The sequence below is a fragment of the Leptinotarsa decemlineata genome, unplaced genomic scaffold (genome assembly GCF_025532065.1).
Source record: "Leptinotarsa decemlineata unplaced genomic scaffold, Ldec_3_MD MMD2_tig00000008_RagTag_RagTag, whole genome shotgun sequence".
Lineage (NCBI taxonomy): Eukaryota > Metazoa > Arthropoda > Insecta > Coleoptera > Chrysomelidae > Leptinotarsa > Leptinotarsa decemlineata.
The window spans coordinates 1,087,802-1,115,260 of NW_027412537.1; the positions used below are offsets into that span (position 1 = coordinate 1,087,802).

Below are 27,459 nucleotides of genomic sequence, written 5' to 3' on the forward strand. Positions count from 1 at the left end.
TCATCAAAAACTCAAAGAGTGATTCTGAATCATACTCGCTTCATTGTTATCCACTGAATTGTAAAAAGTATCACCTCGCACCTCTAGTTTTCTCATTGTGGATATGGTGGCTCTCCTAGGTCAGAGACAATTCACGTCTTCCATGTATCTGAAAGGTGGTATCATATAATCATGTGAGAGAAGTCACACCCAGGTTATGACTTCAGTGGAGAGAGATATTTCACATGGAATTACCTATAAAAAATGTCATATGGATCTGAAACATAACCGTGAAGAAGGTTCCATTTCAACCTGGAAAGTCTGCTTTTGAAGACATAAGAGCTGGAAGTTTCGGCCTCTAAAATGTTCTGAACAAGTTCAGAGCATTCCACAACATTTCAAAACATTTTGGGATGCGGTGGAATTTTCGATATTAATTTGGATTTTTCGGGAACTCCCCCAAACATCTCAGATCATTGTGAGACGAGCAAGTGTGTTGTTATATGAGTATGTTGCCGTAACTCTCTATCTTTCTTTGCCTTCTAAAAATTTCTAGAACAGTCCAAGTATTCGAAAGTATTCTCTGAGAATTCCAAAATATTTGAAGACATTCTGTGTTCGAGAATAGTCTGGAACGTTCCGAAACATTCAGGAACGATCAAGGAATCTATTTCTGTTTAAAAATCTGTTTTTTCGTCATCAGCTGTCGCTCCCATACGAAAGACAACTCTCAGAAGTTGAGAAACTTGTGCGAGCTAAGGACTAACGAGGTCTTACCTTTTAACGTGTGATTCCTAATTTGTCTCCATAGAAGAAAAAGATAGATTTTCTCGCACGATTATTTTAATTTTGGGGTACATCTCAAAAAAAAAATTTAAATATATAGTGTAGAGGTTATTACAATGTATATAAACTGCTTAAGGGAATTAACTTATTTAATCACTAGGTATTTTGTAGTATTCATCCGAATTTCTTTCCAATAACCACATTATATGTGGACATTATTTTAAACATTGTAATGGTAGGCTATCCTCATACACAATGGACATATGCCATCGCGATTTTTTCAACCTATTCAAGAAGAACGATATATAGTGAACTGTTTTTTATTACATTTCAAAGGAGATATACAAGCGTTTTCGCTGAGATTTCGCAAAGTAGCAGTAGTCCCGACTTCTAACGGGTAATATCATCATATTCCAACTATTTCTCAGAAAATATTATTGAATTATACACATAAACCAACTTGTTGAATTATTTCGTCCATTGGTAAGATTCGTATAAAAATCATTCCTATATTTCTCGAGGTAATTGCATTCGGCCAGACAAACGCGTCGGAGGTATGTTTTCAATTATAATTTTTTGATAGCAATATATTTTCTGTCTCAAATTCTACAAAAAGGTTATTCACAATGAAATATTTTGAAATAACGACACTTTTAAATATACTCAGGATATTTGTACTTTTTCACTGAATAATTTGATAGTTGGTGATCAACAGTATCTTATCTATGGTTCATCATCATATATTGACAATAGTGTGAGACCTCTCAAAAAGGGATCGAAATTTCTAATGACGTTCAAGAATGAGAAATGTCTTTCTGAGAATATTTATGTCATACCAGTATTGAATTGAAATTGAAAAAGCAAATAGAGGTAAGATAAACCGCCCTGAAAGATACCTCTCATTGGGTATCTTTTTTCAGAGCTTCTCATTTCTTCATCAAGAACTGAAAGAAATTCAGTGTACATGCATATTTAGTTCTTTTGTAAATTTCATCAGTTGTCTTTGGAAAACCCAAGTAAGAAATTAGGTCATAATAGCTCTTTATTATGCGTCAAACAATAAAGCTTATTGAATTTCACTAGTTCGGACTTCCATTGTCTACTATATAAAATGATTTGAAATCCCTGTAACAACTAAAAAAGAATAATTAAAAATGAATAGCTGAAAATAACAATTATATTAAGCAAAATAAACCTGAAATGAAATAATAGTAAAATAAACAACAAGTAAAAATATAACAATTGAATAAATAAAAACAAAATAAAAATGAAGGAATGAAAAAAAGAAATAAAAATAGAAAGTGTAGAGACTCCAAGTCACATTAGTTCACGACGTTTCGATTGTTAGTATCTACAATCGTCTTCGGGTGATGACTGGACTGATTCCTCCGAGAGATGACTATTTATAGATCGTTCAAATACTCTCACTTATCCCTGCTTTCCATTTTCCGCTTCACTGGTTCCGTGGGAGATGACCGTTTTGGCGGGAGTTGTCCATTTTTCGCTTGATGATGGGTTTCCATATGTTGCGTATTTCTACGCTGGCCTGGCTGAATACGTTGTTGGACAACATGTATGCGTCTTCCTTGAATTTTCCCCTAAACCAATGTTCCTCTCTGTGCAAGATCTCAGCTTGGGACCACTCGATATTGTGTTGAAGGGTCCAAACATTGTCTGCTATTCCTGATTTGCTGGTTTCCCCTCGCTGTGTGTGCTTCTTGTGGTCGGCAATGCGAACATTCAATGGTCTCTTAGTTTCACCAATATAGGATTTTCCGCACTTACTTCCCGCACTCTGAATGCGGAAAATCCTATATTGGTGAAAGAGGCCATTGAATGTTCGCATTGCCGACCACAAGAAGCACACACAGCGAGGGGAAACCAGCAAATCAGGAATAGCAGACCATGTTTGGACCCATCAACACAACATCGAGTGGTCCCAAGCTGAGATCTTGCACAGAGAGGAACATTGGTTTAGGAGAAAATTCAAGGAAGCCGCATACATGTTGTCCAACAATGTATTCAGCCAGGCCAGAGTAGAAATACGCAACATATGGAAACCCATCATCAAGCGAAAAATGGCCAACTCCCGCCAAAACGGTCATCTCCCACGGAACCAGTGAAGCGGAAAATGGAAAGCAGAGATAAGTGAAAGTATTTGAACGACCTATAAATAATCATCTCTCGGAGGAATCAGTCCAGTCATCACCCGAAGATGATTGTAGATACTAACAATCGAAACGTCGTTAACTAACGTGACTTGAAATCTCTACAATTTTTATTTTTATTTTCTTTTTTCATTCCTTTATTTTTATTCTGTTTTTATTTATTCAATTGTTATATTTTTACTTGTAGTTTATTTCACTATTATTTCATTTCAGGTTTATTTTGCTTAATATAATTGTTATTTTCAGCTATTCATTTTTAATTATTCTTTTTCAGTTGTTTCAGGGATTTCAAATCATTTTATATAGTAGCCAATGGAAGTCCGAACTAGTGAAATTCATCATGAAACATTGTCAATTACCTTCAAACAAAAGCTTATTGGTTTTTCTCTCTAATTTTGATTGTGTATGTGGTGGCTGATGCTTTTATGACAAGTTCCTTAGTCTCCCATGTATCTGAAAGAAGAGTAATTGAGGTAAGAGATTTCACATTGAATTTTCAAAAAAATATCACATGGAGACTGAGGTGAACAAGCCTGTTAACAACACGTGTATACATCGCGCAGAGTCGATAAAAAATCCTTATTTTTCAGGCAAAATAAACCCGAGAGAATTCCTCCACAAAGCAATAAACACTTCCAAAACATCGGTGTATTTATATTCGTATTCACTATATCAATTGAAACGGCTTATTATGTAGTTTTTTAACGGTGTCATTACTATTCCATAAAGGTGCACGATAAGAAATTTTACGTGCTTTGGAACAGCATCCGGCAGTGATGTCTGTATATGGACAACTCTTCTCCGGTAACAAGTTTGTTACCCATATAGCGTGAGTGATTGCCGCTGAATACAGGGCTAGCCCAGTTCGGCAATGCTCATTTGTATTTTCGGTGCGAATTTATTTGGTCCATATATCAGTGAGTCATGTGGCCACTGGTGGTAACTGCTTCTTTAGGAACAATTAAAATTAAGATAATTGATTGTTGGTGTAATAACAGTAGCACGTTTTTTATGCTACTTGTTTTTAACGATAACGGTTTATGCGAGCCTTACCGGAGATTTACCGGGTGGTCCAGATGAAATTTATGGCTTGATTTCCTGATAAACTGGAACAGTGGGAGTTCCTGATGAAATGAATGTAAACGAGTAGGTATTGATGTATTTGTTTTTGGGACCGATTTGTAGATTTTCAGGATTCTCGAAATTTGAGATTATAAGAGAGATATTCAATTGGTTAGGGTTGAGAAATTATTTGTAAGCGGAAATAAAAACAACTATATAGGTACATATAAAATTTTGAAATGTTCAGTTCCTGGTTCAGATAACCCACGAAAAAAAAAACAACAACTAACCCAGCTAATGCCGCGCAGAAAGTTGAAGTGAAACTATTACAAACCCGTGTGCAATGTTTTCCGTTTGGTAGATTAGTCATTAGTAACTTTTTTATGCTCTGTAGGAAAAGCTGTAATCAATTTGATCGGGATGACCACCGAAAAACCGGTTTCGGAGTACCCACCTACTAATTCTCCGATAGTACCGAATGGATCCGTTCAAACGGCATCAATCGTAAAGAAGGGTAATCTTTGCTGGCTACTTGAGAGTGAAGCTTTGAAATCATTTGAAGTAGCAGCGAAAGTGCAAGTGTATTTATTATATTTCATTATATTTCGAATATTTCGACTATGGTTACTGTTACCATCAGGAAGCTACAAAATAATTTTTTTGGTTGAATTGGAAAATTTAAAATTGTGGTAATTCTGTGTGGACATTCATAGGTTTATAATAAATCAAATAATATTTTTATGCGGAATACAAAACAGCAGTGAAAATAATTATTCCCCAGAAATAATATCTAGTTATTCAATATTGATATTCACAGGCAAAACTGTATAGTTAGTTGATGAATGTGTTTCAATACAATTGAAATATCTTCAATACATAACATTTATCCAAAACATTATTACTTGCATTAATAATCAGACTTTTCAAAAAACTTTATGAAAATAAACCGATCGAAATATTTGATTGTTCATCAATGAATGAAAAAATCAATTTTTCCAATCTTTCCAATGGGGATCTGTTCTGAACTCTTCAAAACATGGCTTTCAGGAAGCAAAAAAGCCTGGCTTCAATTCTGAACCTTAAAATTGTTCTTCCCCAAAAGCATAAGTGGCAGAAAATTGCGATAAAATATTCATAATCAAAAAGTGTTTTTTGTTGAAGGGACCGATTCGGTAGTTGCGACTCAGGTGACATTGTAGATATTGAAAGCATAAAAAAAACACATTTCGCCTCTTAATAATTGATTAGCCAAAAATCCATGGTGTTTGCTAGCTCAGTAGAATATTTTTGTGACGGACGATTCAATAGTGCAGATTAACCATTTATCCTCTTCTGAAGAAATGAACTTTAAACGTTCAAGTCAGTCTCGAATATAACCTACACAGTAGGTTGAATGCAATGACGCCTATCAGAAAACAACTACTCCCCTGGATAATACCACGAAGGGCGTTTGATGATATCCGACAGGCGTCAGTGCAGGAATCTCCACAGAAAATTTCCTGCATATGCAATAGGAATACAACTGAAAGAGTCGACCATAAATTTTGGAACGGCACACTTGCAGACCGGTTTCGGTCTCATTAGCCACTAGTAGTTGTTTACAACAACTACTGCCACTTGACCTGAAGTCAATGATATTCTACAATTGAAAATCGGATTTCTTTCATTTCTCTTCCTAAGTTGGAGCGAACAACTAAATGTCACTCCATCTAGTGGACGAGGTACTAACCAACTGCATATCCGAAATGTGCTCGACTCCTCTGAATAAGGAAGAAAAACTTTCTTATCAGTCAGTGGGCTATGCTTGAAGATTGACAGTAAACAGGGAAAGAACTTTCAACATTTAAGCCAGTCTCGAATATACCTACACAGTAGGCTAAATGGACTGATGCCTCTCAGGAAACAACTACTCCCCTGGAGAATACCACGAAGGGTGTTGAATGATATCCGACAGGCGTCAGTGCAGGAGTCTTCACAGAAAGTTTCCTACATATGCAATTGGCAATGCAACTGAAAGAATCGACCCTGAATTTTGGAACGGGTACACTTGCAGACTGGTTTCGGGCTCATTAGCCACTCATCAGTGCAAGATAATGGCCATCATCGACCTATATTCGAGACTGGCTTGAACGTTTGAAGTTTATTTCTTTAGATTTGTTTACTGACAGTCTTCAAGCATAGCCCACTGACTAATAGGAAAGTGTTTCTTTCTCATTCAGAGGAATCGGGCACATTTCGGATATGCAGTTGGTTAGTACCTCGTCCACTAGATGGAGTGACATTTTGTTGTTCGCTCCAACTTAGGAAGAGGAATGAAATACTCTGAAAGAATTCCGATTTTCAATTATGGAATATCATAGACTTTAGGTCGATGATGGCCACTATCTTGCACTGATGAGTGGCTAATGAGCCCAAAACCGGTCTGCAAGTGTGCCCGTTCCAAAATTGAGTTCATTTCTTTCGATTTGTTTACTGCCAGTCTTCAAGCATAGCCCACTGACTAATAAGAAAAACATTTATCCTGTTGAAGATTTTGAAAGACTGCCGGTTATGAAGCAGGTTAGGTTAGGTTATGCCCAAAGTGAGTGGGTGTATTCGACCCTCCACCGCAACCCGGTGGATGTGGAAGCAGGAGTGGTCTATAATATCATATATCCATTGGTAGAGATGGGTGTGATATACATCAGATAGAAATTAAACTGGTAATTAGAACTTCTAACTCGATTTCCAACAATGGAGAAGTGTTGGATAGAAAATTGAAATCAAACAAGTTTTCACAAGACCTCCGTTTCTATTTGAAAAAAAATGTTGGTGGCGCCTTCTCAGCAACGAGAGCTGCTTCAATTGTTTTCATCAAAAAGTACTAAAAATGATACTTTTTTACGCCAATTTTGTCAAAGCTCACTTCAAAAGGGACCTTTTACGTCAACACTGCATTATAGTATTATAGTACTGCACTGAAACTTTTTCTTCAGAATTTGGAATCTCATTCAAAGCCAAAATCCAAAAAGACCCAAGATAAAACACTCCTGTATACTACACCTAATCGAACAAAATGAACTCTCATCGATGAAAAGTTTGTTCAAAACTGAAATTAAAAACGGGTCCTTCGTTTCGAATTCAAGTTCAAGTTCAGTAATTGCTTTACTTTCATGGAATGGCAATGAGTTGTTCCGCGCTATAAAATCGAATGATTTACCGCCTGAATTCGCAAATACAATGTTCTTTACAGAAGTGTTTATTACTATTCGAGACTTGACAAGATTTTGTAACTTGATAGTCTCTGCATTAATGTCGTCGATGTAATGTACGACTGTTGAATTGAATAGCTGCGTATCTAACAAGTAGCACCATTGAAATGAGACTCATAATGCAGCTAGTGGTACGAAACATTAACTTGTATGTCGTGCCTTTTAAAAATAACTCCGGAATCTTTCAGAACGTCGGGTGAATAAAACTATCAATTCAATTATATCCACTACGTTGCATCCAGCTTTGGAAATACAGAATGTTTCCATCGAAAGTTCAGGATAAATTTCACATAAGAATAATGAATCTTGCGAGGTAGTCTATAATAGGAATGCCTCTATATACCTACCTTGTTCTGTTTGGTTCTCAGAAGGCCTGATTACCCCAATGGTAACGGGTACTAGTAGGCAATTGATTCTGAAATAATGACGATTTTTTTTGGTCTGAACATAAATATTTGTTCGAATAGTCAAGTTACAATCAAGCTTATTTCTTTATATACAGCAATCAGCCACACAAGCACGTCGTGAAGTAGCTTGATTTGGTTTCCTAATTTCTCTTTACTTATTGATTTATTTATCATTGTCATTTTTCACTGTTGGTATATTTTTGACATTTCATGTAAATACTCATCTTGCGAAATACAAAATGAATCTACTGCAGTCATACGTACAAAATGGAGAATCCTACATCAAAGACTCATCTCACTTCATCGAGAAAATAAGTACTTCGGACCTGCAGCCGTATGATATTCTGTTTAGTTTCGATGTCATTTCATCTATCACTATTATATTTCCAATGGAATAACTGTTTATTGAAAAAATGGATGGAGTCGCCACGAAAGGTTCTTTCAGTCATGTGGTTGCAAACTTCTACGTGGAAGTTTTCGAAAAGGAAGTGCTCAGCACTCCATTGAAAGCTACCTGTAAATTTCACTATGTTCCAGACGTTATTTGGAGCCACGATAAATAAGCATCTATACTACTGATCGTTTTCTCAACAAGAACTCAAATCATTATGCGGGACAAAAATGTGCTATGATGAAAACTCTGGTTGATTGTGCCACCAGAATTTGTGAGCCATATTTCCTTGGAAAAAAACTTCGTCATGTAGACCAAGCTCTACAGACCAATGGGTTTCCAGTGCAAGAAATCAAATACCCCAACTCAACCAACGATCCAGTCTCCAGTGGTAAGCAATATCTACTTCGAAACTACCAAACTCAGCATCAACACAAGAATGAAAGCTACACGTTTATTGAATAGGAGAAATCCGCAATTGCAGAACATGTCCTAGTAGAAATTGACCACGTAATAGAATATGCCAATGAAATCTATAAGGATCCCAACAATTTTAACAGAAAGAAGAAGGTACAAATAGCAACGTAACGTGATATCCAGTACTCACAATACAACACGTATGCTGCATCAATCTGCAGCATACCTGTCAACAATCTAGCAAAAGATCGGAACAGTTAGGGCAACCAAGCCGACGTGCGATCCAATTAGGAGGGAGCATTTGCATGGACACCTCATTCCGACATCATCCCCACTATCACCCCCAACTATCTTAAATTATAACTACGATTTAGTCAGAAGCTCGCCACTCAGTCTCAGCTGAGACTTCGAGATGTAATCTTCGTCAACGCGTATACTACTGATGATGTCTGCCGCAATAGCAGACAAAACGTTTGGTATCACAAGTTCTATTCGACCACGACTTACTAACAAGGATTTTGTTCTTTCAGATTTCATGAATCGTTGAACATAATTATTAATTGATTTCCTTTTGAAGTAACATTCTCATTTCATACTCATGAAATGAGTTTTTGTATTGTTTCATTCTATTTTTTTTTCTTCTCATTGATTTTCAACTTTTCAACACTTTTCAGGTAATGGAGTTCTGAAACTGACTTGAACAATATACGGAAAATTTTAACTTCTATATTTTTCCGTAACTGTATGGCCAAGTCCATTACCCAATAAAATGAATAGATGGCAGATATTTTCTGAGCAGCATCTTAGATACAATAAAAATAAATGACTTGTTGGAAATAAAAAAAAATTATTTCAAATAGTGTGAATATTTGTGTATTTGTGTTGATTATGACAGAAAAAAAGTTGAAAAATCCAATGGACATGACACAATTCTAATAATAAGTAAGAAAAACATTGAAACATTTTCGTTCAAAATGAGACTATAATTTAACTGTAGGACAAAATGTTTTCTGAAGGAATAGTGTTCAAGTCTCTGGAAAATATTGTAATTATTTCTTTTTTTCTCTAATTTTTTATGACTCCCATTGCTACATTCTTATTCCTTGTACTAGTTTGTACTCCATTTTTCGACTTTAACATATATGGTAAAGAAGCTTTTGGCTCTTTATTTCTCCATCTTCAAACAAATAGTGTGGGAAACTTCCAAAGGAAGGAAGAAAGCAATCAACTTCAAAATAAACTCTGAACAAAGATATGTAGGTCATTCATGCATAGACGTTACTTTCAGATACAAACTGAAAGAAACAGCCGTCTCGAACAACTACTTCCATACAAACATTGAATTACTCAGAAGTACTCTCGAAACAACTACTTTTATATGAAAATTGGATTATACAGAAAACACTTCTTCCCATTCAGTTTGTACACCAAATATCCGTTATAGAATTGAATCAGATATCATTCACAGGGACGCTACCAAAATATAGTATATGAAAGAGATACAATTTCACCTATATGGACCACTGTTATTCACAATGGTGGACATCGATGTTTCGGAATGGGATACTTGCCTTTTCAGCACCAATCTGGATGATATATTTGTAGGAGATATGTTTTCTGTACATCTATGTGTAGATTTCATTTTCATAAATTACTTGCCTCTTATGTTACAGTGCTCGTATTCCGAGAGGGTTTTTGAAGCATGTACTCAGATATATTTTTCAAGATTCCTTTTTTATCATCCTATTCTTGCGTTAAACTCTTACTACCGATAAATTGTGTTCTTGTGTTTTTGGTTATAGCAAATCTTTCTTTTTATGTGCTCCCTACTATTCAAGTGGTCCCACATGGCATTGGTAAATTATATAATACACATTATCGATGAAATATCAATTAACAAATATTATTAACACTTTCAAAATACAAATCATGAAATTATAAAACAACAACAAAAATCAATTGGCGCTCCGGGGCGACTTCATTGATTCCAGTGATGCATTTGCTTTTTCAGCTGCAGGAAAACCCGAACAAACCTGCAGCATCACATCATCTGAAGATCCTGATCTGCCAATGTCTTCTCTCTCATAAAACTATTTGTAACTAAGAATCGTATTCTCCCGACTCTCTTTCGTTCGACATATAGGGTGTGAACTTTCGCGGCCAAAGATAACTGTGCTGCCAAAATTTTTTCGGCTTGATGAGTAGGTAGAGTTTGGAACCTCTGAAGTGACATAAATCAAGTGAAAACAGAAAACCAAGACTCAGTCATCTCCTGATGATGCTTACTAGGTTGGTGGAACACGCGTTTTGAGACAGTGATTTATTTCAATAGACTATTTTCCGAGTTTGTTGGACACAGTTTTCGGGTTTCCAGAGACGTTTCTTCTACAACTGCGGTGGCCATTACCAAAAGCTAAGAGGCAACAAAAGCAGAGCTTGTCTTCAAATCTCATACTATTAGAATGCGCTCGATAATGCTTACAGAAGTTGCAGACCAAATATCAGGTATGACGATTCGCAGGCCAACAAATTCAGAAAATAGATTTGACATAACCCTTCATATTATTCAACTTTTCGTTTTTGAAGTGATAACTTTTTATAGGAGGGTGAACCGCTTCGTTACCTAACGCGTTACAGCGCCAGTCTGTCTGGATTTGCTTTCTCTCACGCATACGTCAGCGAAAGACAGGCTCCTCCTCTCTCGTCGGACAAACGCTCAGTGTTCAGTCACTGTAGATAGCTTACGACCAGCTTTCTTTCTACTGTGGTTTAGTGTGCGATAGACATATACTGGTGACAGTTTTATAAAAATCAACTAGTAAGGACGTAATAATCAATAAATAGATGGATGTAGCCGTTACTATGTGGTAGGAAATCATCATGAAAAGTGAGAAGTTTAATACTTCGCAAAATGTTGGAGCATTCCAAAAAGTAAAAATCCCTCCATTCCTCACTCCTAACAAGTCTATAGAAATCTTCTAGTGCTTGCTCGTATTTAAGCAGCTAATTGATAGTTGAAGAGACCTTAATTGTTTTCCATCCGAGATAAGGAAAACAGCCAAATGTGTTCATTATATTTAACTTTGATGTAACAGTGATTCAGAAGAAACATCAACAAAATTTCACCAAGAGAATGAAAACAACCGGTTATTCTATCGTCGTCAATTTCGATACAGACTCTCGACCCTTTGATTTGTATTCCGCCGTCAAACCGAAACGATTATCTCATAATTTATCCAATACAATGAAGAGGATTGACGTGATTCCGTAAAGAAAAATTCAATTATATCCTTATTATGGAATGACGTGAGAAAGCATCGGCAAATTTCGATTGAAAATATTTCATTTGTCTGGTAGGATGCGATTTTTTGTTTGACTGCTGTTCCGTATTGAATCTGTAAATAATTGTGTGGAGTCAATTTGAATTTATGTATTATTGATCTTTGGTTTGATGGAAAAATAAAACATACGTAACATACGAAATGTTGATACGTTTTTTCTACATGATATCATTTGGAAAGATACCTTAGCAGCATCCTATGTGCACACAAATCACCTACAGGTTTTTAGTTGAATTACTTCTCTGTTTTTGTGAATTATTTTGAAGAAGTATTTTTGTAGTGTAGTGTATATATGAAATTCCATATTGAATATTTGATTCAATAAAGGCAAAGTACAAGGTCTTTAAATGACGCGTTTCCAATATAATATCTGAATTCAACTATTATGCTCAGGAAGTTATTGAAGGTATTTTTCATATGCTCGTCCCATCTCAGGTGTTTGTCAATTGGTACACCTGAATAATTTATGTCATATTCTGGGAGTTTTAGAATTTTCCAATTAGGAGTTTTGTTAAATATGGCACTGTTATTCGCAAAGTTTGTGGTTTTTCAACTCGTATCGAAGATAATAAGTTTGCAAATGAAATCGGACCGGGCACTGTACTCTGAGGAACCTCTGCAGAGCGTTCTTCTCATTGCATAGTGTCGAAGGCTTCACAGAGATCAAGAAAAAGAAACATCGATGGGTTTCCCTCATTAGTTGCTTCGTATATGTAATTTATATAAATGGCCTGCAGCAACAACTGCTAATCTCCTACTGTGTTTAACAGAATGTAACTCAAATCTGGTATTCGTCCAACCGGCACTTTATTACATCGAATTCAACAAATATTTTTGTTGAACTCGAGATCGAAGAAGTAGATCCAGAATTCATGGCTAAAGTTTCTATCACCTTTTTTACAAAGGGGCTGACTACTGCTAATTCAAATTCCTAAGGAATGTTTACGACTATAACATTATTTTATCAAATAAATGAGATAATTGACAGGAAATTTGTTAAGAAAATTGTTTTAACGTTTCAGCTTTAATCATATCGTAAACAGTAGCTTTATTTATTCTTTGATTTGAAATAATTGTTTCGATTTCAACGTGACTGGTTAGTTTTCATCGACATCCGAAAAATCAATACATAAAATTACGTTCATAAAGGATATACTCTCAGCACAGAAAATTAATTTTCATTTGAAGGTGGTTGACAATGTTTCGTGGTAAATTTCATTAGTTCAGACATTGTCCAATATGATATATATTGATTTGAAATCCTTGAAAAAATCTGTGAAAATTAAAAAAGATTGGCTGAAAAATAACAATTATATCAAGCAATGAAACTGAGATTACAATAAAATAAAATACAAGCAACAACCAAAAAATAAAAATTTAACTATTAAGACGAGACGAAAAATAAAACATTCAACGAAAGTCGTTTTTTGTGGAGGAAAAAATCAGTTTTTTATCGATCTTTTTTGGGTAATTGTTACCTTCCACAATCTGAAAAAATATAAAAATTATAAAGGAGAACTTTATACAAGTGTAGAAAGGCAAACTTTTCTTAAAAGGAATGACTGTGTATATAATCAAATTTTTTTATCCATTTCTGAAGACGGAGGCAGATTTTGGCCTCCGAAACGTAAAAGATAAGTATTATTCCTTAATAATTTTTTTCATAGGCAAAATTGTTAAATACGACAAGTTACTGATAAATAGAAGATTTTTCTTTGTGAAAAATACTTTGATTTTTACGCAGTAACTTATCGGGGTAAACTAAAAAGTTTGCCCTTCTACACTTGTATAAAGTTCTCCATTATAATTTTTATATTTTTTCAGATTGTGAAAGGTAACAATTACCCAAAAAAGATCGATAAAAAAAGAAAAATAAAAATTATTAACAAAAAATGAAATTAAAAAAATAAAAGATTCCAAACCAAGTTACTTCACGACATTTCGATTGTTAGTATTCACAATCATTTTTCAGGGATTCCAGATCAATTTATATCATATTAGACAATGAAAGTTCGAAGTAATGAAATAAAGTCAATTCAAGATATACTTTCAGACCATGCACTATTTTATAGTATTGATGAATTTTTAAACAATCAATGAATTACTGCATAGTGACAAATCTTACAAGTCACGGGGTTCGATTTTTCTTTATATTTGATTTAATTAATATTTTAATGAAGTTACTTTTGTGATTACTTTCAAATATGTTTTTTGAAGAATGGAGTGATATCTCCGATCTGGTTGATAACTACTTTCAACATTTTATTATTTTATTTAGATTTCTTCATTTTACTACTGAAAAATCATTATATGAATGAAATTATTGTCTGAAGTTACATAATGCAACATAAAAAGATTTTTTTATGCGGAAACCGTACGTCAAACAACAAAAGTATAAAAAGGTCAGATATTCCGGAATAATTTTCACTTGGCTGTGGCTCATATACTTCTCTCTTCGAAATGAATGATTGCAAATCCCTCACAGTAGTCACTAGCAAAAATAAAAGTTACATTTCAAAATGCTAGGAATAGAACACGTGTACTTCGTTTCATACATATATTTGGGGACATATCAAAGTAATTGTGAAAAAAATATTCCACCCTAAAAATCAACACAATGTAGTTCAACAATTAAAAAGGCAAATGTTCACAATATTTTTTTCCAAAATGGGCTTTTTGAATAATAGCATGTAATCAAGAAACACACTGTATATTTCCTATCAACGATCTGGCAGCAACTCCTCAGCGGATTATTCCTTAGTTTATTTCTGAATATAAATTAGTGAATAAAAGTGAACGGGGGATCAAATGGAAATAATTAATCTTGAAAGAATGTAAATTCGAATGACAGTTTGCAAATGAATTACTTTACGCTTGTCAAATACATCAACATTTTAATATGTTCGTTTTGATTTTGGTCGCACCTGCGTAATTTAACGGGTCCCTCACCCTGCATATCATTCTGCCTTACTCGAAAAATATAATTGATCTTTACAGAGTGACATGCAATTATTTATGTACTAGGTACACTGGTAAAAACTGATTACACACGGTTTTGATTCCAAAGCAGTTCGATGTTTCATTTTTTTATATCGCACCTTTGACATGCTCTCATGAAATAACAAAAAATAACTGAGGTCTTTTTTTATATGTTATTGTTATTTCTCAGATAGAATTGTATATTGGAGGGCCTCTGATAAGCAAAAAAGTGATAGTCCACAATGTCATTTCTATATAATAATATAATATAATAATGAGTTTATTCACCATAATGATCACAACAAAAATATTATAAAATATAGCAGGGTGAACAAACAAAGGCATCACAAAAGAAATATTTTCGAAAAAATGTTTCTTGTGCCTGATATCGCCTAGTACAAAGTAATAACATGAATAAATATACAATACATAGATAAATACACGAATATCGTAAAAACATGAATAAATACACAATACATAAATAAATCCACATATATACATATATACATATATATATATATATATATATATATATATATATATATATATATATATATATATATATATATATATATATATACATATATCTATATACGCATATATACACACACACATATGACAATGAACAATATAATATAATATATAATTAACCGGGAGTCGATTATGATGATTTTGATACAAAAAGTAGGGGGCATGATTTAGGTAAACTCAGACCGACTGTGAGTATTATTCATCTAACAATTCACTTATCACATTTCTCGGGTTGCTATTAATGAAGCATTTCAGTCTTTTTTTGAACCTATTAGTGCTCTCCAGAGATTTAATCTCTTCCGGAATGTGATTATAGCATTTTGGTGCAAGGTAAGAAAACGATCTTTGTGTTGTTGTTTTAGTCATAGAAGGAAGTTTGTAAACGTTTTTATTTCGTGTGTAATAATTATGAGCAGGGAATTGGTTGGAGTGTTTTGAAGTAGATATTTAATACTTGTGATGAAGAAGAATAACTGCCTTAGGTCTAAGATCTGTGATTCAGAATAAAGTTTGTCAGAAGGATACCTGAGGTTTTTAGAGTATATCAGCCTTATGAATCTCCTCTGTATCACTTCTAATTGGTTTATGTGCGTCCTTAAAGCTCCACCCCATGCTAGAATCCCGTAGCATAGATGTCTTTCTACTAATGCATCGTATAACATTCTCATCAGGCACACAGGTATATTTTCTTTGAGTTTTCTGAATTTGAATAGAATGGTTCTTAGTTTCTTTAAAACGTATGCTATGTGAAGATCCCATTTCAAGCGATAGTCAATGATGATTCCCAAGTATTTAATTTTTTTACAGGTAGTATGATAAATTTTTCAGTTGCGCTTTCTATTTTCAATTCTTAGAAATCGGGAAGTCCAGGTGAGTCCAGCTAAACGGTAAGTAATAAGTCTTGTCTGTGTTGATTGTAAGTAGTATAGGCCCTAGGACTGTACCTTGCAGTACTCCATAGTCAATCGGCTTTACGTCACTGAGTACACAATCAACATTTACTGACTGAGTTCTATTATTTAGATAGCTCTTGAAGAGCTGCAAGCAGATTTCTCTGACACCAATATCTTCCAGTGACTGCAGAAGGAGACGGTGACTAACAGTGCCGAAAGCTTTCGACAAGTCTACAAATATACACAGCCAAGGATTACTCTCATTGAGGGCTTCTGTTATTTTTCTTGTTAAAGCAATTATTGCGTCTTCAGTAGATGTCTTCTGTCTGGAGCCAAATTGATGTTCTGATAAGATTTTATATTTGTTGAGGAAAGAAACTAATCTGTTTTTAATTATTTTTTCAAATATTTTCGAAAGATGGGTTATTGAAGATATGGGACGATAATTACTTATTTCTTAAGTATCTCTGATATGATACTGGAGTTTATATAAATCAGTGACTTGTGAAAAATATATTCAATTCCATGCAATTCAAGTACCAACAACAGCCTGTAAAAATGAAAAAATATATTATCGAATGTTGTTAATGACTATTCAGTTTTGAAACTGTGATGCTAAACATATTTGATTATACATGAATGAAATTGTGTGAAATTTTTAAGCTCGATATTTACCTACCACCTTTGAATCTTGTGGAAAACTGAATAGCAAATATCATCAAATCATATTGCTTGGGAATGTTATAAATAAATAACTATTGCCAAGGAATCTTTAAATTGCTCTGGAATATTCAAACAATCTTTAATTTTCTAGATAAAATATTCCAGTTTCGCAAAAATATTTCGACAAATTGACAATTGTTCAACATGTTTTTATCTATTTATACATTGGAGAAAACTAAATTACTCATGACTCAGGTAAGAAGTTGAGAGTTATATTTGAAATTCGAAAGTATTCAAAGTATCAAATCAATTGAGTTAATATTTCAATAAATGAATTCTGCTGATCCAAAGTAGGTTCGTTGATAAATATTTTCATGATAAACGATTTATCACAATACAAATAAATAGTTTCGAGAGAACCAATATTTTTTCATAATATGGTCAGGTTCATTATAAATTCATACATAAACAATCAGAAATACATTAATTTTGAACAAAGTCATTCAAAATCACTCTCCTATTTAAGATAAATGGTTGTTTTGGAGAGCATAGTGATAAGCATAGTGATATCTGTAGAAAATAAAGTGATATTATTAATATACCTTCCCAAAATGATTTCACTAAAACCGTTTATGAGAGTTTTCTGTTATTGTATTGAAACGAATAAATAGAAAAGAAAAATTTCTTCCGTTCGAAATGTTTTTCGATAATTTCTGTATTTTGATACGTGACAGAATTGGCCGATACTTGATGAAAACCTATACCTATTCACTTCATTGTGAGATTTTCACTAAACAGTGTTACTAAAACGCAACACGTAGGTATTTCGCTATGACATCTCTCACATTTCAACGTTATTTTTTTCCATACTAGTTCAAACTACTCTGTCTCTTGACGCAAGTTTCGCTAACCAAGTTAACATCATAAGGAGATGACTAGAAGTTCTACTAGGGGAAAAAGTGTTGTAGGGAAAAAAGAGGAAAAAGTGTCTGCAATACATTGTTCGATACTATTCAGGAATTGAGTTGAAGGATCCATTAAACTGGTTAATGCTTTCAGGAATGGAGGTAATTGTTAATTTTCCAAGTCTTTGAAAACTATAGAATTTGCATAATTCGAATCTCTTCAAATCACATTCAGTGTTGAATAATACCACAGCAAAAAAAACTTCCACGCGATCCTTCAATTTCTCAATAATGACATTACTCTGTCCTTCAGAAAATTATTGACCGAAAAATATTATTTTCATGAAAGTCATCATAGAACAAGATTGTAATAATACTCGTACATCAGAGGAAATCAGACGGAAAGTATTTTTTACCGATTTTCGTGTAGTTCCAAAGGAGTCGAAGTGGTGATAACTTTTATTAAATTTGTGTTGAACCGGCGAGCATAAAATCTCAAGCAATCGAATTTTATGAAAACCTCTCGCCAAAAAAAGGAAACTTTTATCGACACTATCATTTTCCGTCGATCTATGACAGAGTTTTATTGGAATCATAATTCACCGGCGCCTGTGAGGCAAAAAGTTGAATCATTCGTGTATATTGAGGTTGATACTGTACGGGTTATAAATTATCTTTGCCATCATTTTGGGATCCGTGCAAGAAGTATCTACAAAATTGAAATAGCACATTTTTGAATTGTGATTATTTGAATAATAATACGAAAAAGTACAATGCAACGGAAAAATAAATCCGAAAAAAATATATGAAAGGGCATACATAGTGAGTCTGAAATCTTTCTTTAGAAAAGGAAATTATTTTATCTATCTATCAGAAAATCTCGATAATACACATCCAAATTTAAAAATATTTCATTAGAAAAGAATTCAGGATATTTCCCCAACTATGAATTCATGACTTTCTATCTTTTAAACTACTTATATTACGGTCGCGATTTTATTTCTGAACAGCTTTTTTATCATATCAGCCAAATAGTCAAACGTGACTAGAATCGATTTATTCTAATAGACATATTTCAAATCAACAGTCTATGAAATTTCCATCAATCTTGATAATCTTTTTTTGAAAATGGGTATGACTTTCCCAGTTTTTAAATGAGTTGGAAAACACTTACTGTAAATAGCATCTAGATCAAATGCGTCATGAGCACCATGAATGAAAGATAGATATTTATTATACAAGAGAAAAAAAGTATTATATTTTAGGTGGAGAGCTAAAATCTAATATTTTCCCGTGTATAATACACAATTTTTCTATGTGACGGGAAAAACGACGATTTAATATTGAAGAAAACATATTATTACAAAATGTTAAAGTCAGAAGTACCGAAAGCTTATGTGAATTTCTGGAACTTCATCTAGCTTTTCCTAATACGACTAATAACCAGTCCGTGCAAAGCTTATTGTTGAATCATCTGAAAATGGAATTTTTAACAGGTGATGATCGACTGTATGGGCCAAACTAACTGACTGTTATAAGGAAACAAGTACAGCTGATGCTCCAGTCAATCTAATAATAACACTGATGATTCTCAAACAAGACTCAACCTCTAACGGAAGCAAGAAACTCTTTGGAAGGTTCGAAATAGATGAACATTTCAACCTAGCAGACCACTATTATAATATTTATGCAGTCATTGCTCACTGTGGTTCTGGCGTTGAATTTGGTCATTATTACGCTTTGGTCAAAGAAGAAACGGACTGGTTTAAGTTTGACGATAATCGTGTCACGAAGTGTTCTGGTGATGTATTGAATTTGTTGGAGCCTCTGGAAACTCCCTAATTTTGTTTTATAAGAGAGAGGACATTGTTAGATCAAGAGCTTCAGATGATGTGGTGCTGCAGGTTTTTCCGGGTTTTCCTGCAGCTGAAAAAGCAAATGCGCCACTGGAATCAATGAAGTCGCCCCGAAGCGCCAATAAATTTTTATTGTTGTTTTTATTTTGAATAGCATTTGAAAAACACATTGATATGTAATGGCAACCAGTCAAATATTTATTCATTTATTTTGTTGGTATGGTTACATAATAGTATATTATGCAACGATCATGTAATGATGGTTATTAACACACAAGCATTAACCGGGATACGAAACGAGCCGAAGGCGAGTTTTGTATGGTATATGCGAGTGTATTAATAACCATTACATGAGAGTTGCATACGCTATTTTTTCTAAACCCGATAAATAATGAGAAACTATAAATATTATATTTGTATTGAACACATTTACAGTAATTAACTCATATTAAAAAAAAAACACAAACTTAATGGTATTATCATGGATATATGAAAACTATAAAGATTCTAATTATATTTATATTGAATATAACAACTGTAATTAATCTGATCTTTTAAAAATATTGGAGTCGATGGTATTCCTTCTATATCGCTGTTTTCAGACATTTTGATAATATAGGTAGGTAATATGAAAACTGATTTTGACAAATAAAACAATTAGTTACTTAGGTTAGAATCTAGGACAAAGGAACAGGATTCTTCATTGAAAAATTATGGGTTTCTATTGGTTGATAATCTGTATCGTTAGGAAAAATCTGTATCATAATGGATATCATTATGAAACGGATTATGGTCATATAAGTGTATTGTTAGAGTATGGGTGTAGAAAAAGAAAATTATCGATGTGAAATTTGAATTTTTAAACAGGCAGGATGTTGTACTTATAGCGTTGCTAGGAAACCAATCAATAGAAAATCAAATGTCTGTCAATTTCTATATATGAATTAAAGATGGAGTAACGATGATGTATTTTAACTTTCAGTATTTCAGATGCTTACATCTGATGATGATCAACTGTGTTGTCATACATGCGCCAAACTAACTGACTGTTATAAGGAAACAAGTATAGCTGAGGCACCAGTCAATCTAATAATAACACTGATGATATTCAAACAAGACTCAACCTCTAACGGAAGCAAGAAACTCTTTGGAAGGTTCGAAATAGATGAACATTTCAACCTAGCAGACCACTGTTATAATATTCATGCAGTCATTGTTCACTGTGGTTCTGGCGTTGAATGTGGTCATTATTACGCTTTGGTCAGAGAAGAAACGGACTGGTTTAAGTTTGACGATAGTCGTGTCACGAAGTGTTCTGGCGATGCATTGAATTTATTGGAGCCTCTGGAGACACCCTACATTTTGTTTTATGAGAGAGAGGACATTGTTAGATCAAGATCTTCAGATGATGTGATGCTGCAGGTTTTTCCGGGTTTTCCTGCAGCTGAAAAAGCAAATGCGCCACTGGAATCAATGAAGTCGCCCCGGAGCGCCAATTAATTTTTATTGTTGTATTTATTTTATTTTTAATGTCATAAATTAGAAACTGTAAGCATCTGAAATACTGAAAGATGGAGTTTAATTCTGTGATTTGATTAAAAAATTGTGAACTTAGTGATCAGTAGTTATTTTGAAAAATATCTAATTCCGAGTTTTCTCTGACTCCACCGGAGTTAGTAAAAGCAGCGAAAGTAACGTCACAAAAATTATTGCCAGCTAAATCGCGGAAAATTTATGAAACCGCGTATTCAAGATTAATGGAATGGAAGATGAAAAAGACATGCGGTTTTTTCTCGGAGTCGGTGTTATTGGCTTATTTTTCGGAACTGGCACAACAACAAAAACCATTAACAGTGTGGTCGAATTGTTCAATGATTAAAAGTATGTTACAATCAAATAATAATGTAGACATTACAAAATATTTCAAACTAATTACATTTCTGAAACAAAATGGGAAAGGTTACACGCTCAAGAAAGCTGCGATATTTACGAGTACATATATTAGTGACTTTTTAAATAATGCTTCCGATGAAGTTTATTGAATAGCCAAGGTTGTTGTTGTATTTGGGACTGCAGGAGCTTGTCGAATTTGTGAAATCAGCCAGGTAACATTAGATGATATTGAAGATTCGGGAACGTTATTAATTGTGAAACTCAGGCAAACAAAGAATGATGTAAACAGGAGATTTGTAGTTACAGAAGAATATATTGAATTTTATCGAATGTACATAGCCCTTCGTCCAGCAGCAGCAAATGATCGCCGCCTGTTTTATGCATATCGCAATGGAAAATGTATCAATCAGGTTGTGGGTAGCAATCAATTTTATAAGGTACCTGAAGCAGTGGCTAATTTTCTTCAACTTGAAAATGCCAATTCATATACAGGTCATTCATTTCGAAGATCGTCTGCTACACTTTTAGTTGAATCTGGGGGAGACTTGATGATACTAAAGAAACATGGCGGTTGGAAGTCATCCAAGGGTATGTTGATGAATCGGTAGCACACAGAACAGAAATAGCTAATAAAGTGTTTAGAACGATTGGCAGTGCTGAAATAACACCCACACCCGATTTGCGACCAGGTACATCAACGACAGTTGTGTCCATGGCAGAAAAAAATATAATTCCTACACAAGAAACTTCTACTGTTGTACCGAATAGCTCAAGGAACATATAATTCATGCAATGCACATTTAATAATTGTACTTTTGATATGAAGGAAATGTAACTTGTGTGTTTTTTTTTCTTCGGGAAAAAAAAGTAATTTCATAAAAAGTGACATTTTGTTACCTGTCATCGGAGATAAAATGTCAAACTTTTTTCCCGTCACAAAAAAAAATACTTTTTTCAATATGAACAAATGAATTTCACCTTAGCCTGATGATTTTACGTTATTCAATTTGTTATTCAATAATATAAGCCATTTATCGTCTTATATGGAGTCGAATACATAGAAGTGAGGATTTAAATCCCCTACACTCCCAAATGAATTGTTATGGAGTGTATTTGATTCCCCAACTCAGTAGAAGTCTTGATGAAAAAACTATATTTCATGAGTGCATCCTCTTCTATAAGCTAGTATCTATCCTCCAAAATTCCCACATATATTCATAATAAATTGATTTTTAGAACCGATAATCATAATTTGAAACTCAGATTCAAAGTTTTGACAGTATTTTATCGCTTTTTGTGGCTCTTTTCCTCACATCACCCGAGTCTACAATCGACTCTCCCACTAAAATTACTTTTATCTCCTTCATTCAGAAAGAAACTGAAAGCCAACTTGAAAACAAGTTACATGAATTACTTTTGAAATGTTATCGTTTCTATTTCCATTTCCTAAAACTCATGTCATTTGGCCTTCTTCAATTAATCATCAATGGTTTATTTTGATATATCAAATTGTTATAATACCATTCTCCTTCTGGTTGGGTGGAAAAGCAAACTCTGATTCAGAAGGAGCTAGAAACGATTTTGAATTGTGTCATTCGTTAGGTTGTTGGGTTAGTCTATCCGTTCGTATTTTTGTTTTTTTTTATATTTTAACTGACTCCTGGAAATATAATCTATTATTATTATGATCCAAAAGACTAACCAAATTCAAGTCCATTTGTTACAAGACTTGAGTCATTTCTGTTTTCTACTACCTGCACTACCCAATATTTTCTGGACTGTGAAAAGTAGCATATTTGTTCTAAGTTCAACGCAATCATACTCGTACATAAGGTACGAGTTCAAATGTTGATATGTTCAGAAATAAACAAATATCATGGCGTAAAAAGGTTGATGAAATAATATGTAACGAATTCTACTCTCTCTCTCTCTCTCTCTCTCTCTATCTCTATTTTAGATGGTCGTTGCTTCCTTTCCTCAGGTGCATATGACCAATGCTCCTCTTGTTGGTTAACAGGAGCTTCGTCGGGGGGCGCAGCGGTCTTGCACAAAGCAATGCTACCACCCATTTTTTTCTAACTTTTTATAATGAAAAACACTAATTTTTTTAACATAAAAACAATTTGATTTTTTGAAGTTGCCTTCTACTTGGGAGACCTTATGGTAATTTTTCACATATATAGCCTCATTTACGTGTTTATCCGAACCACCCCGACCTGGATACCGCCGTGAATGAAGGGGGCCACTTATTCATCACTTTTTTAGACACTCCACATTTCAATTTTAATACAACACAAAACGGAGCCCCACGATAGCACATGGCATCCGCGTACCTTCTTTGTGGACGGACGTTATCAGCACGTCCGTCCACTACCACGGCCACCCTACTCATTTCGAAATGAACTAACAATGTGTTTTTGGTTGAAAATATATTGGAATCATCCGCAGGTTACACATATTTTCTTAAGAGAACTTCATATTTGGGATACTTCTCTGAAACAATATTCGACTTATATTTTCACTCTTGAAAGTGATTTTTAAAGAATGTCGCGGAAGAAACAATAGATGAATCATCTGTTAACCTTCACTGAGACCTGATAATGCACCACCTCCATAAGGATTGTTTGAACTGCTGAATCAGAAGAAGTGCATGATATTATTTACTTGTGCTATCTATGACACCTTGCATACAAAATACATAATCCCTCTTTCAGAATAGAGACCCTTCCTATAATCCATTTTCTCAACGTCGGTATATCAAACTCAACATATCCTTCACCCTCATAAAATCCGCTTTACTGAGACTGGGGAATATGGTTAACGAATCCATAACAAGTGCAGTTTATAAAGTGAGTATACAATTTACATACATTTGAATATTTTAAAATCCTTCGAAGTAAACAATCCCGAAAAGTAAAGTCATCTCTATTTCACGAACTATAACATTGTTGAATTGTGTAGGTAAGGATAATGGTGATGAAGCTGTAGAATTCTGGTTGGGGCAATAACCTAGTCCAATTTCGTTGGAATAACCGTTCAGATTTATGTTTTTGGACAGTGAATGAATTCAAGTTGAACGAATATTGTAACAGATGAGAGCCAATTGGAAAGCTCGAAGTTTTATAATGAGTTGGAAAATGATTTAGAGAAAGTATTTTTGGCAATATGGAGTTAAAAAAATTAATTTCATTTGTTTCGAAGACAAATATCCTCAAGGCGCTCCAAGAACCTTTCCTGTGCCTTTGGATTTGAATCGCTGGAGATAAAATTCATTTGGAGGTTTATTCCACATAAACGCAGTTCTCTGAATGAAAGAGTTCCTACGGTGAAGTTAGAGGTGTAATGAGTTGATCCTCAGAACTATGAGTAGCCATAGTCCGTCGAGTACATCTGATATGTACCGCTCTTGGTAAATTCAAATGAAAGAGGGACAAATCTCCATCCGTTCTTTGATGTTCCAGACTATCAAGGTTGAAAGTGATGTTCGCGTTTTCAATCAGGCAGATGGCTCTTTTCTGGATGGAATCCAGCGGCTTTAGGATATGTTTGGGGGCGGAGCTCCATACATGAAAACAAAACTCCAAAGAAGGTCTGAACTGAGCTTTATAAAGCATCAAAAGTTGCTGTACATTTTTCTGATTCGGAAGTGTTCCAAACTTTGAAGAAGCAGTCTTTGCAATTCCAGCGACATGATTGTTAGTGAATCCTTTTTGAAGAGTTTAGGGGACTGTGCGTTATTTGATACCTCTGCAACTTGAATTTGAAATAAAGTTCAGATAACGCGCTATAGTTTTAATCTGGATTGGACACCCTTGGTAGAAAGTCATTGTTGACAAAGTCAAATCAATCAAATCAAATTTATTTCAATGTTTCAGTACAAATATGTGAAATTCAGTCATTAACATATTATGTCAAAACTACTACAAATGGGTGAAATACACCTAGGCATCAGAATGCCTGTTTGTGCTGTTTCACTCCACTCATAGTTGGAATATCATTTTATAGTACATGCTTATATAATTCAAACAGAAATTATTCATTATTCATTCTCAATTTAGAACAAAAAAACATAAAAGTGACAGTAAATTAAAATTTGATTGAAATTACAATGGGGGTGAAGGTCGGAAGAAAGTAAACTGTAAGTTACCTCCAGCACTAAATAATGAGTCGTTGGTAATTCATTCCAATATATTTTCAGAATATGTCAAGTATTTTAGAATTCTCTAATATATACTTTTTGATAGCAGATTATATAAACAGCTTCCATAGGAAGCTGGTTATATAATTTTGGCCCGAAAAAAAGACGAATCTTTGCGTATGGGATTTTCGGTAATGGGGGGTTCTAACATTTTGATTATCAGTAAATTTATTTTTTTTAAAAGTTGTCGTTGTATATTTTTTGAATTTGAAAACATCCAAATCAAACACTGGTTGCAGTAGTGTGCTCTAACATTCAGTAATTTGGTTTATTCATACAGTTTTTGGGTCAAAAATCGTTTACCTTTCTTTAATATTATTTTTAATAAGGAGTTCTGCATGGCTTGCTAAGGCTTTATCAAAGTATTAAAAGTTCCCCCCCATACAGTAATACAGTATCGTAATATACTTTCTGCCAGTGAGGTGTATACCAGGAACAGGTTTTTCTGTGACAGAATGTCTCTGAGTATATAAAACTTATACATTAGAAACCTCAGTCTTTTCATGACATTTGCAACAGTTGAGTAATAGTTCGAATAAATTAAAATAGAAAATGTATTACTGATTATTGCTAGAGACATAACTTTTTGCTTTTCAACAAATGCAACCAAATTTTATTAACCATATTCGGATTTTGTAAAATACACTCATTCATTATGATGCTACTTTGGAAAAAATATATTTGGAATATCTGAGTTTTATTTTGCAAAACTGATACAACTTAAAAATAATGAACGAAAAAAATCTTATTTGGCTAAAATTATGCTTATGTGCTAAAAATTGCATTTTGGAACACATTTACCTATCCATAACATTGCATTATTTTTACAAATAACTATATTATTGGAAAGTGCTACCGAAGTCAAATTTTGAATAAAACTATTTAGATATTGTCCCACGTGATGATAATTTTCCTGGAACACATGAAAATGATAAAAATTGAAATTCTAAAGCAATAGAAAGTTTAAAGTGAACATCAACAATATAATCATAATAATATCGTGTCCAAGTCGATAGGTTAGCTCACTTTCCAACTTAACCTTTTCCTCAAATAATACTGAGTTTTGATCAATGATTTTGTTAGTAATGGAAGTCATGAATTTGGAAGTTGATAGATAACGTTTCACATATAGCCAGTAGGCATATTTGAAGACTGGCTATGAATCAAATCATCTGAAGGATTAATTCGTTCATGCCATTGAAAAGTTTCCTTTCACTATACGAGGAATTGGGCAAATTTCGGATTTGCGGTTGGTTACCTAGTTCACAGGCAGACGGGGTGATGACAAACCTGTTGTTTGTTGTCCGCCTCAGCCTAGTTCGAGGAATGATACTTTGATTTTCGATTTTCAATTATCGGAGATCATCGACTTTATGTTAATGATATACACCACCTTGCACTGACGAGTGGCCAAACAGGCCGAAACCTGCCTGCGTGTTCCAATAATTGAAAATCTATTGCGGCAGTTGTATCACCAACAACATTGGCAGGAATAACTTAAGTGGAGAATCCCGTATTGACATCTGTCGGATATATTCCAACGCCCTTCGTGCCTGAACGAATTGTTCCTTCAGATGATTTGTCTTGAAAGATTTTTTTTTTTTACCTAAATAAACAGTTTCTGAAAACTGAAACAACTTTAATACGGTGATTTATCAGCAGATGTTTTTAATGGCTCTACAAAACCATCTTACTATCTTCACAAGCAGTATATATACCGAATTGGTCTACTGTTCATT

The 27,459-nt window shown here is 34.0% G+C and overlaps 1 protein-coding gene across 2 annotated transcripts in view; it reads right to left on the bottom strand.

The window, feature by feature from the left end:
- ETHR (ecdysis triggering hormone receptor) overlaps window positions 1–27,459 on the bottom strand; it is a 275,804-nt gene that overhangs the window by 132,346 nt on the left and 115,999 nt on the right. The window lies entirely within an intron of this gene.